Source organism: Peromyscus californicus, unplaced genomic scaffold (assembly GCF_007827085.1).
Source record: "Peromyscus californicus insignis strain IS unplaced genomic scaffold, ASM782708v3 Scaffold_8__1_contigs__length_139910024, whole genome shotgun sequence".
NCBI classification, from domain to species: domain Eukaryota; kingdom Metazoa; phylum Chordata; class Mammalia; order Rodentia; family Cricetidae; genus Peromyscus; species Peromyscus californicus.
Genome location: NW_026294606.1, coordinates 4128367 through 4141376, shown reverse-complemented (window position 1 = coordinate 4141376; position 13010 = coordinate 4128367).

Below are 13010 nucleotides of genomic sequence, written 5' to 3'. Positions count from 1 at the left end.
TAGGACACACCTTTAATCCTAGCATTCCAGAGGCAGAAATTCATGTGTTCAAGGATACAGACAGGCATGGTGACTCATATCATGCCTTTAATCCCAGAAAGCAAGCCTTTAATCCCAGGGAGTGGTGGTAGAAAGCAGAAAGGTATATAAGGCGTGAGGACCAGAAACTAGAAGCATTTGGCTGGTTAAGCTTTCAGGCTTCTAGCAGCACAGTTCAGCTGAGAGCCATTTGGATTTGAGGACACAGAGGCTTCCAGTCTGAGGAAACAAGACCAGCTGAGAAGTTGGCCAGGTGAGGTTAGCTGTGGCTTGTTCTGTCTCTCTGATCTTCCAGTGTTTACCCCACTACCTGGCTCAGGTTTGATTTTATTAATAAGACTCTTTAAGATTCCTGTTACACAAATTATCAAAGTCAGAAATGAAAAGGGGGACATAACAGACACTGAGGAAATCCAAAGAATCATTAGGTCATACTTCAAAAACCTGTACTGCACAAGATTGTAAAATCTAAAAGAAATGGACAAATTTCTTGATAGATACCGTTTACCTAAGTTAAATCAAGATCAGATAAACAATTTAAACAGACTTATAACCTCTAAGGAATAGAAGCAGTCATTGAAATTCTCCCAACCAAAAAACAAAAGCCAACCAAACAAAAACAAACAAACAAACAAACAAACAAAAAACAAAAACAAAAACCAAGCAAACTCAGGGCCAGATAGTTTTAGCACAGAATTCTACCAGACTTTCAAAGAACAACTAATACCAATGTTCCTCAATTTATTCCAAACAAAAGAAACAGAAGGAACATTGCCAAATTCATTTCATGAGGTCACAGTCACCCTGATACCTAAACCGCACAAAGACTCAACAAAGAAAAAGAATTATAGACCAATATTTCTTATGAACATTAATGAAAAAATACTCAATAAAATGCCAGCAAACCAAATCCAAGAACAAATCAAAAAGATCATCCATCGTAGTCAAGTAGGCTACACTCCAGAGATGCAGGGATGGTTCAAAATACAAAAGCCTGTCAATGTAATCCACCATATAAACAAAATGAAAGAAAAAAACCCTACATGATCATCTCATTAGATGCTGAAAAAAGCATTTGACAAAATCCAACACCCCTTCATTATAAAAGTCTCAGAGAGATCAGGGATGCAAGGGATGTACCTAAACATAATAAAGGCAACATCCAGCAAGCCTGTGGCCAACATCAAATGGAGAGAAACTCAAAGGAACAAGACAAGGCTGTCCACTCTCCATATACCTATTCAATGTAGTACTCGAAGTTCTAGTTAGAGCAATAAGACAACTGAAAGAGATCAAGGAAATATGAATTGGAAAGAAAGAAGTCAAAGTATCAATATTTGCAGATGATATGATAGTATACATAGTGACCCCCAAAATTCTACCAGGGAACTCCTACAGCATATAAACACCTTCATCAAAGTGGCTGGGTATGAGATTAACTAAAATAAAATCAGTAGCCCTCTTACACACAAACAATAAACCAGCAGGGAAAGAAATCAGGGAAACAACACCCTTCACAATAGCCACAAATAATATAAAGTATCTTAGTGTAACTCTAACCAAGCAAATGAAAACCCTGTATGACAAGAACTTCAAGTCTTTGAAGAAAGAAATTGAAGAAGATATCAGAAGATGGAAAGATCTCTCATGCTCATGGATCAGTAGGATTAATATATAAACAATGGTCACTTTACCAAAAGTAATCTACATATGCAATGCAATCCCCATCAAAATCCCAACACAATGCTTTACAGGCCTTGAAAGAATCATACTTCATATGGAAAAGCAAAAAACCCAGGATAGCTAAAACAATTCTGTACAATAAAATAACTCCCAGAAGTATCATCATCCCTGATTTCAAGCTCTATTACAGAGCTATAGTAATAAAACCAGCAAGGTATTGTCATAAAAACAGACAGGTGAATCAGTGGAATCAAATCGAAGACCCAGATGTAAATCCATACACCTATGGACACCTGATTTTTGACAAAGAAGCCAAAATTATACAGTGGAAAAAAAGAAAGCATCTTCAACAAATGGTGCTGGTCTAACTGGATGTCTGCATGTAGAAGAATGCAAATAGATCCATATCTATCACCCTGCACAAAACTCAAGTCCAAGTACATCAAACACCTCAACATAAATCTAGATATACTTAACCTGATAGAAGAGAAAGTCAGGAAGAGCCTGGAATGCGTTGGCCTAAGAGACAACTTCCTGAACAGAACACCAAAAGCACCTTGACCAACAATTAAAAATGGGACCTCATGGAACTGAAAAGCTTCTGTAAAGCAAAGGACACCATCAATAGGACAAAACAACAGCCTACAGAATAGGAAAAGATCTTCATCAACCCCACATCTAACAGAGGGCTAATTTCCAAAGAATATAAAGAACTCAAGAAACTAGACCTTAACAAACCCAATAGTCCAATTGAAAAATGGGGTACAGATCTAAACAGAGAATTCTTAGTAGAGGAATCTCAAATGATGAGAAAGAAATGTTAGTCATCTAGTAACTGGTCCAGCCTGAGATCCATGCCATGAGAGGGAGCCCACTCCTGACACTGCCTGGAGCACCAGGACCCAGAGGCTGGATGGCCCAGAGACCTGGGATAGAACCAAACATGACTGACAAAAAAAGTCACTGTAATGATGCCTAATGATATTCTGCTGTACTCATAGATTGGTGCCCAGCCCAGTTGTAATCAGAGGGGTTCATCCAGCAACTGGTAGAACAGATGCAGTGACCCACAGCCAAACATTAGGCAGAGCTCGAGGAATCCAGTGTAAGAGGAGGAGAAAAGACTGCAGGAGCCAAGGACATCACAAGAAAACTCACAGAAGCAACTAACCTGGGCTCATAGGGGATCACAGAGACTTAACCAACAACCAGGGAGCCTGCGTGGGACTGACCTAGGCCCTCTGCACATATGTTACAGTTGTGTAGCTTGGTCTTCTTGTGGGACTCCTAACAGTGGGAGCAGGGGCTGTCTCCAACTCTTTTGCTGGATTTTGGGACCCTATTCCTCATACTGGGTTGCCATGTCCAGCTTTAATACGAGGATAGGTGCCTAGTCTTACTGCAACTTGACATGCCATATTTGGTTGATATCCACGGGAGGCCTGCCCTTTTCTGAACAGAAACAGAGGAGGAGTAAATGGGGGGGGGCAGAGAGGATGTGGGGAGGATGGACTAGGAGGAGAGGTGGTATGGATATAAAATAATAATAATAACAATAACAATAATTATTATTAATAAATAATCATAGCATATAAAAATATAACAAACCAATAAGGAGTGAAGTACAGGCACAACTGTATTCAGTTCAAAGGCGAAGTTCTCAGATGCCTCACTCTATTAGGTTCCACATGGTGCTGGTAGGGGGGCCTGTTTATTATTTAAAAATTATTTTTAGGTTTATTTATTTTGTGTGTTTAAGTCAGTGGTTCTTAAACTGTGTCAAATGACCCCTTCACAGGGGTTGCCTGAGACTATCAGAAAACATATTGGAGCCCATTTAGGCTTTACCCAGCAAGTCTGCATAAAGAGGATGATTGGACCTCGACCAAGTACCAGGTGTCTGAGATGATCTGCACTTGGCTGTGCTGAGGGGAGGTCTTTTGCTCCACCCCTTGGCATTCCTTTAAAAACCCTTTGGCAGAGACGGTGGGGGCCAATGAATTAGGATCCAGGCTCTCCTGAGGCTATTCTGTATTTTCTATCTTTTTCTCTCCCCTCTCCCCTCTATCCTTCTATCTAATATTTCCTGCCGCTTCTACTCAAAAGTACTCTGGGGAAATGTGGGGGTGGGATAGCCCCCCAATATAGATATTTACATTATGATTCTTAACAGTAGCAAAATTAGTTATGAAGTAGCAATGAAAATAATTTTATGGTTGGGAGTCAACACAGCAGGGTTGCAGCATTAGGAAGGTTGAGAATCACTGGTTTAAGTATTTTGCCTGCATGAATGTGTGTGTACCACCTATGTGCAGTGCCCTTGGAGTCCAGAAGAGGGCAACAGATCTTTTGGGACTGGAATTACAGATGGTTGTGAGCCACTGTGGGTGCTGGGAACCAAACCCAGGTGTTCTGGAGGAACAGCCAGTGCTCTTAACTACTGAGCCATCTCCAGCTCCTTGTTGATGGTGAGTCTCATATAGCCCATGCCCTCCTTGAATTCACTATTTAGTTGAGGATGACCTTGAACTGGTCCTCCTTCCTCTCTCTTCCAAGTGCTGGGATTGTCCACCAAGCTTGGCCCGCTGTCTTATTTGGAGACAGGGTTTTACTAGACTAGCTTTGAACTTGAGATTCTCCTGTACCAGTCAGGAGTTCAAGATTATCTTTGGGTCTATGATGAGTTTGAAGCCAGGTTGGTGACACAGGTCAGTGGAGGAATGCTTGCCTGCCTAGACGGCACAAGATTTTAGGTTCAATCAAGGGAAAAACCCCCACAAAATCTGTAAAATTTCTGTAGGCAGCAGACAGTCAATAATTAGAATCTGAGAGATGATGTTGAGTTGTATGAGTGGAGGTAAGACCTGATGGGGCCCTCTGTGGACCACTTCTGAAGCCCATGCAGACCACAGGGGTCTAGGCAAGGGGAGGGCTAATGATGTTCTCCCTTCTAGAAAACTGGAGTGACTCAGAATACAGATGCCTTTGAGCTGCCTGGGGCAGTGCCCAGGGAGTATTGGAATCGTCTCTTATAGTTTCTCCAGCTGCTTCTCTTTTTAGGAAAATCTAGGACACGTCAGCTGAAAAATATACCAGCTGCTGGAGACAGAGTGTGTTCTTTTTCTCCCTCTGCATAGGAATACAGGGAGGAACACAGGTCAGGGGGCGGGGAATACAGGCGAGGGGGCGGGGAATACAGGCAGTGGAGAATACAGGCGGGGTGGGGCATACAGACAGGGGGAATACAGACAGGGGGAAACACAGGCGAGGGGGGGGAGGGGGAATACAAGCAGGAGGGAATACAGGCAGGGGGAGGAGAATACAGGCTGGGAATGAGCTAATGAGAAACAGGGACCTGATGGATGCAGATACTTAGCATGAATGGAGGCTTAATGCTAACCTTGGAGGATATAAAATGAGCCTGTGAGCTTCAGGAAGATATGATAATTTCAATTTTAATAACTTTAATAAATATATACCAACACAAAAGGAGATGAACCAGAGAAACCTGAATTTGTTGGCAGCCTCATGAATAAAAAGAAACTGGGTGTGACTGCTTGCAAAATCATTTTTGGTGAAGAGCGCCCCAGGGATATGCCACTCCTTGTATTTTTACCATTTGCAAGTAAGTATCTCACTATAGCAGACTAGATTCAAAACTTGTAGTCCTCCTGCCTCAGCCTCCCTAGTATTGTAATTACAGGCATGTGCTGTCAACCCAGCAGTATCTTTGCTTTGGACACAGGCGTTGTTCAGTACTGTTTATTTGCCTAGCATTGCACGTGATATCTCTGTCCTGGACAAACAGAAGAAATGTTTATTCGCATGGAAAGAGAGCAATGATTGCTAGGTATCCACGCTGTATCTTTAGAAAAACAGCAGGGGTCAAAGTTCAGGGAATATCAGCAAATGAAAATGTGCTCTGCCCATGACACACTGCCCATGACACGTCAGTTGCAAAGCAGAACAAACCACACAAATACACTTGCTCAGTTCTAGAATGGACCCTGCCATTCCTTCACTTATTCCTTTATCTCATAAATACCTACCAAGAGCTTACCATGCCTGTGCCAGGATTTACTCTGTTAGTGGACAGAAGAGGAAGGAAAAAATAAGAACGGTCAAAACCTCTGCCTTCCTGTGCTCATGGTCTAGCAGGAAGAGCAGCATAAAGATAAACCAGTTATCCTAGGAAAGGGGGTAGCTGGGAATGAACAGCAGGGGAAGGAAGTGGCCCAGCATGAAGAGCAGGGAGGGGCTCAGTATTGTCTGCACGGTGCAGCTCTAAGGTTGGGGGTGAGTGGAATGGGAGATTTAAGGTGGAATGGGAGATTTAAGGTGGAATGGGAGATTTAAGGTGGAATGGGAGATTTAAGGTGGAATGGGAGATTTAAGGCGGAATGGGAGGTGGGGTTTGGAGTGGGGTAGGATGTGGGGTTGGGGTGGAATGGGGGGTGGAGAGAGTTGAAACTTGTTTTTCAGCGTTAAGGGAACTTGAGACCTTACGTGTATTAGTGAACACTCTACTGTTGAGCCCCCCAAACTCCTTATATTTCTGTCTTATAGCTTCCTAGGACTCTTAATTTTTTTAATAAAAATTTAAAAATATTTTTATGTATAGTGGGGTTTTGCCTGCAACTATGTCTACACACGTTGTGCATGCAGTGTTGGAGGAGACCAGAAGAGGGCACCAGATCCCCAGGGACTGGAGTTAGAGATGGTTGTGAGCTACCATGTGGGTGCTGGGACCCAAACCACAGCCTCCTGGACGAGCAGCCAGTGTTCTTAACTGTTGGGCCATCTCTCCAGCCCCTAATTTTTGAGACAGGGTCTCGTTCTATAGTCTAGGCTGGTCTGGAACTTATTCTGTAGCCCAGCCTGCTTTGAACTTTTCATTCATCCCCTGCTTCTGCCTTCTGAGAACTGGAATTCCAGGTTCTTGATTCATATATATTGATATATATAAAAAACACTCTTGGTCAAGTCGCTTATGGAACACCCTTGGCTGAGTTACACAAAACAATGCTTTCAAGTCACTGTTCTGGTGGCTTCACTCTGTAACTAGGTGGGCGTCAACATCCTCACCAGGAGCCCTTGGCTGTGCTACAAATGGAGAATCAGAAAGGACACTAGCCAGCTGCAGGGGCAACCACATGGTACAAAGGAAGTTAGATCGATTCAGGACTCAGATTTTCTCTTTTACTAATGACTTGATATCATCTGAGAATTATGTTAACCTCTTTCAAGGGTGGTGACCCCCAAAACTTACGGTCTCTCACTAGGCCCTTCATCTTAGAGGTCCCACCACCGCCACGCTGGGGACCAGTCTTCCAGCACATGAATCTTTGGGGAACACACGCAGCCATCCGGATCGGCTTCGGGTACAGTCAGGCTTTCCTGTTTCCCCTCCATCCCCACCTTCCCCTTCTCTGCCTTTCCTCTCCTTCCTGCGCTCTCTGGCTTCTCCTTCCTCCTCCCAACTGATCACACAGGGAAGTAGGAGCAGAAGCCAGACCAGATTCTGAGAATACAGAAGGGGCCTCTTTGAGAGGTCAAATGGATCAGTCGGTCACTGGAAACTCAAACCTTATTATCTATATTGTTTTCAGGATAATGTGAAATACAGCATACATTTTGAAGTATCACTTTATTATAAATTTTACTTAATCCAAAGCAAAGCAAGAAGACATGGTAGCTACAGAGTTTATTTTGAAATAAAGCACAAGTTTTGCATTTCAGATAAACAAATCTTTAAACAACAACAACAAAACCCCAGCTCTTGGAATTGTTTTTTGTCCACTAGGTGGCAGTAGAATAAAAGAAAAAACAACAAAAAACCAAAATAAAACCGTCCAAAACCCCCTAAACCATGACCATCAACAGTTGTTCCAGAAGCCACAGGGAACCAAATAACAAGCCCCAGCACCAGGTGTGGTATGTCTTCCCTGGAGTTATTGGTCAGAAGTAGCCTGGAGATGAACAATACAGTCTGTTGCCATTGCCCTTGGCTGCTCACCACAACTTGATGGCAAGATTCCCTTGTTAAAGACACCATACACAATGGTCACAGGACACAGAGGAATCATGTTGGTACTGACCAGGAAGCTTCTCCCTGCTGGCCAGCTTTCTTAGCACAAGAGGGCGCTGTGCAGGGTGCTGGGAGGTAAAAGCCAGCAACAGTCTCCCCCAGCTGAACCCTGTGAACTGCAATAACGATTACCATGGTAAGACATGTCTGTGGCTGTAGTATTGGCACAAATGTTATGCAGGTAACCAACTGCTTTCTGATTGGATTTAAGGCCTGGTGCACAGAAGGAAACACATGTCTAGTATTGTAAATCTGGCCAATAACCCGTGGTTGGGAAGCTCAAAGGCCCCAGGGAGAACTACTATTCTGTTAAGTGAACAAAGTTTCAAGATGCCCTCTAAATTAATATCTTCCTACTCATAGATTAGTTCTGCTCTCAGACTTAGAGGGGTTTCTGTGTTCAGTGAACACAGAAACTCATAACTTGTTAAATGCAGAGAATAGACATTTGTGGACTGCTTAAACACAAATGTGACATCTATTACCACCCTGCACCCCAGGCTCAGGGATCATTATGGAAGAGGGAGAGGAAAGAGGTTGGGGAAGAACAGAGTGAAACAGTGTCTTCTGGAAGTTCCAGGACCTCTGCACTCATGGACTTACGGCAACTGTGGTTGCCTGCACGAGGCCTGTTAAAGACTGAGGCAGTCGACGTTCTGGTATGGAAGGAGAAGGTAGTCACAAGCTCCCACCCTTAGCTGAGGATGCTTTTCAGAGAGAGTCCCATTTTCATTGGGGTGTGATCCCTGGTGGGGTGTGTTCTAGTGGAGGGCTCCCACATGGGAATATCTGAGCAGCACAAATTGGACACCATAAATTATTAAAAATAAAAGGTTGGGGGGAGGGATATAGTGGGGGATTTGGGAGAAGTTAGGGAGAGGAGTGAGTGGTGAATATGATTAAAATACATTAATCGAAGAATTACTAAAAATACTTAAAGCTGAACAAGCATTCAAAACTACCCCTACAGGGATTTGGTGATCTTTTCCACAATGCTGCAATGAGGATGGAGTCCCAGCAGGATCTGCATAAAGAAAAATTACTGCCTTGGGGGTGGAGGCAGAAGGATTAGGAGTTCAAGGTCCTAATGAACACGGATTAAATAGGAGGCCAGCCTGTGCTATGCGAGATCCTGTTTCAAAAAAAAAGAAAAGAAGCCAGGTGCGGTGGTGCATGCCTTTAATCTCAGCACTTAGAGGCAGGTGGATCTCTGAGTTCAAAGCCAGCTTGGTCTACAGAGCAAGTTCTAGGACTGCCAGGGCTACACAGACAAACCCTGTCTTGAAAAACAAAAACAAAACAAAATTACTCTGGATACACAACATGACACTCTACTATGACATGACACTCGAACATGTCACATGCTTATGTTGGCACAACACATTCTTGAAGAAAATTTCTTTTCTTCCCTTTGTCTATGTGTAGATTTATTATTTTTAATTATGTGTCTGTCTGTGAGGGTATGGGCAAATGAGTGTAGTTGCGCTTGGAGGCCAGAAGAGGGTGCCAGATCCCCTGGCGCTAAAATGACAGGCAGTTGTGAGCCACCTAATGTCGGTGCTGGGAATTGAACTCTATCCTCTGTAAGAGCAGCAAAGTGCTCTTAACTAGTGAACCCTTTATGTATGTGTTTAATAAGGTGACTGCATTTAATACAGGACCACTAATTAGCCTAATTAAGGATGCTAACTTGTGTTGGCAACATCAACTCTTCAGTATCTTTAGAGTAACTCCTGGGTTTAGTTGTTTTCTTTTTCTTTTCTTTTTGTAGTGTTGGGGATTGAGTATAGGTCATTGCACCTGCCAGGTCTAAGTTCTATTGTTGAATGGCATTGCAGTCCTGCCCCCTTTTCTGGTGACGTTTAACTGATTCATTTAAGATCACTGATGTCTCAGAGGCCATTGAATGTGAAACTGGTAACTCCCAGGAAGTCAGTTCTATAGAGGATTTTGGATGTTTAGCAAGAAATTCAAGAGGAATGTTGTTAAGATCCGTAAACTAAGAAAACAAAAACGACAAAAGAAACTGCTGAGCTGTTGATCATTGGTGAGCCTGGTGGAGGCAGCACATATTTATTGAGCTACTAATCAATGAGCAACTCCCAACAGGTGTTAAGGTGGTGGGCATTGCAGATTGTCTCTGTATTCCTGTTCTGTACAAGAAAGAAAACAAAATGGAAAGCCAGGATTGTGAGTGTAGGGATATCGTGGTTTCTGTTGGAGTTTTGAGGGAGAGAGACAGGCTGTCCTTTTCAGGTAAAAGATCTCTAATAACTGGCCACACAGAGCAGTGTGAGGAAGAGTCTCAAGCCCACGAGACAAAGCAAGATGTCCTCTTTCTTAGGCCCTATGGGGAAGAAGGGCGTGGGGAGGTCTAGTATCCTGAGGAAGCGGAGGCTTAGTTAACACATGATCTGTGCTGTGAGGCACAGTAATTCAGACTATGTGACAGGTCACATGGGTAGAGAAGTGGGGCTGGTTAGTGTGACCCCAGCAGGGAGCAGGTTGAGTTTGTCCCTCATTCTGCTTGGAGCCTTATCTACCCAGGGCTTGGTTACCTGGAAGGCCCATGGTTTCTCAGAGTTACCTTAGGTTGGGTGGTCAGGATGTTATTGAACTTGGGGGTTACATCCTGTGTCCCAAACCACATTTAGCCACCCAGCCCCAGAAAGACAATTTATAGTGAAAGCAGGATAAGGAGCTTGGTTAAATGTAGCCACACTGGGAAGATAGATGAAGAAATCCAGTGAACTGCCCTCCCCCAGGTCCATCCTTGGGGTCCTGAAAGTGAGATCAACATTTAAATAGAGGGCCAAGCAGTGCCAGTCAAGATGCTGTCCCACCCACCACTGAGCCATCAGTGTCTGGGCTTCGGTCTGTAAGGTGTTCTGACAAGTTGTTAGAACTGTGTGAAATCTTTTAGGGACACAAGTTCCCTTTCAGGCTGGTGCCTTTTCCTCCTCCCTGCATGAGACTCCAGGAGAAATTCCCACTTCTTTGGAATGCATTGTTTCAATAGTCTGATAGTCAGATTGAGAGACAACTGTCTCTAGAACATCTTCATTTTTGCCGAGCTGATTACAGTAAAATTGGGTACACTTGAGGAAATCCACTGTGGGCCCAGTGTGTGTCTGGGAAAGAGCTGGGGCAGAGGGCGTGCACTTGATGTGTCACATGAGCAGCCAATGTGACCTGATGAAGTAAGGAACAGGAGCCAGGTGGGGGATGGGGTCGACAGGTACCATGGCCAGATCAGTTTTTTACTACATGGGAGCATGTACACACTGAGAAAACAAATTATTCATGCCCAATTTCTGTTATCAAATATCTTTGTTCAGAGAACAAATTAATAATTCCTCAAAAAGTTAAATATGGAATGATCACATGGCCTAGTTATTCCATTTCTAGATCTATACCCCTCAAAAGGCAGAAGACAAAACCCCAAAGAAGCATTTGCATGTGGTCACAGTAGCATTACTTACAGCTGCCACGAGGTGGCAGCAAACCACACCACTTGACAAACCGTGTTAGGAGTGTACCCAGTGTGGTGTCCCTGAGGCTTAAGCAGGAAGAGGACTGGAGCCTTGATAGTTTCACTCGTGTGAACTGAAGAAAGCTAGACAAAAAGAGCGAAGACTATAATCCTGCTACACGAGAGGACTAAACCAGGCAAGTTCCCAGACACAGAGAGAGGCTGGAACAAAGGTTATCCATGGCTGAAGAAAGGGAAAATGCAGAGTTATTTTTGTTTTTGAATTAATTTTTCAATATGTATGAGTGTTTTGTCTGCATGTATGCCTGTGTGTCACATGTGTGCCTGGCAGAGACCAGAAGAGGGCATTGGATCTCCTGGAACTTGAGTTACAGACAGTTGTGAGCCACCATGTGGTTGCTGGGAACTGAACTCAGGTCTTCTGCAAGAGCAGCCAGTGCTCTTTACCACTGAGCCATCTCTCCAGCCCCGGGAACAGTTTTAGAGATTATGAAAATGTTCTGGAAATGGCTAGCAGTCATGGTTGCAGAACATTGTGAGTGTACTTACTGAGTTGTCATTTCAAATGGTATGTTTAGATAAGGCTTATTATTACCACAATTAAAAATCTTTCCTCCATTCTGTTATCTTATTATTAACTTTATCCTTTCAAGGTAATGAATTTACAAGACCTTTAAGAGAAGGAATACTGGACTGGAGTGGTTATAAGCACTGACTGCCCTTTTAGAGGACCCAGTTTTGTTCCCAGCACCCATACCAGGAAGCTCACATTGTTGGAATTTCTGCTCCACGGGATCTGGCGCACTCTTCTGACACATACACTCAGACACATACACACACACACACACACACACACACACACACACACACACACACCCCCAAACCAACAAAAAACAAACAAATAAAACTTTAAAACAATGATATGGGTTCCTTTCCAGAAATAAATTTTGGGTCTCAGGGGGACAAGGGCTTGCTGTGCAGGCCAGTCTACCCTATGACAATTGTCCTCTAGAGAAAATGCTGGAGTCACAGACTGAACCACCATGCCAGGCATTCCATATTAACCACTACAATCTTTTCTTCTCCTCCCTAGACAGCAGATATAGAGTCACAAAATTTACTTGTACTTAATAGCATGGCATCATTTTTAAAGAACAAAATGCATCAATAGATCAAAATTACATGGATGAATTAAAAATTATTTTATTTATATTCATGTGTGTGTGTGTGTGTGTGTGTGTGTGTGTGTGTGTGTGTGTATGTGTGCGCAGTTGGAGCTGTGTGTAGCTAGAGTTTTCCTGCCTGGCCCACAGTCAGGACAAATCTCTCTCATCTGCCAGTCCCACAGCTGCTCAGACCTGACCAAGTAAACACAGAGACTTATATTGGTTACAAACTGTATGGCCATGGCAGGCTTCTTGCTAACTTTTCTTACAGCTTAAATTAATCCATTTCTATAAATCTATACCTTGCCACGTGGCTCATGGCTTACCGGCATCTTCACATGCTGCTTGTCATCGTGGTGACTGGCAGTGTCTCTCTGACTCAGCCTTCTACTTCCCAGCTTTATTCTCCTCCTTGTCCCGCCTATACTTCCTGCCTGGCCACTGGCCAATCAGTGTTTTATTTGTTGACCAATCAGCAACACATTTGCCATACAGAACATCCCACAGCACTTCCCCCCCCCTTTTTTTTTAAAAAAAGGAA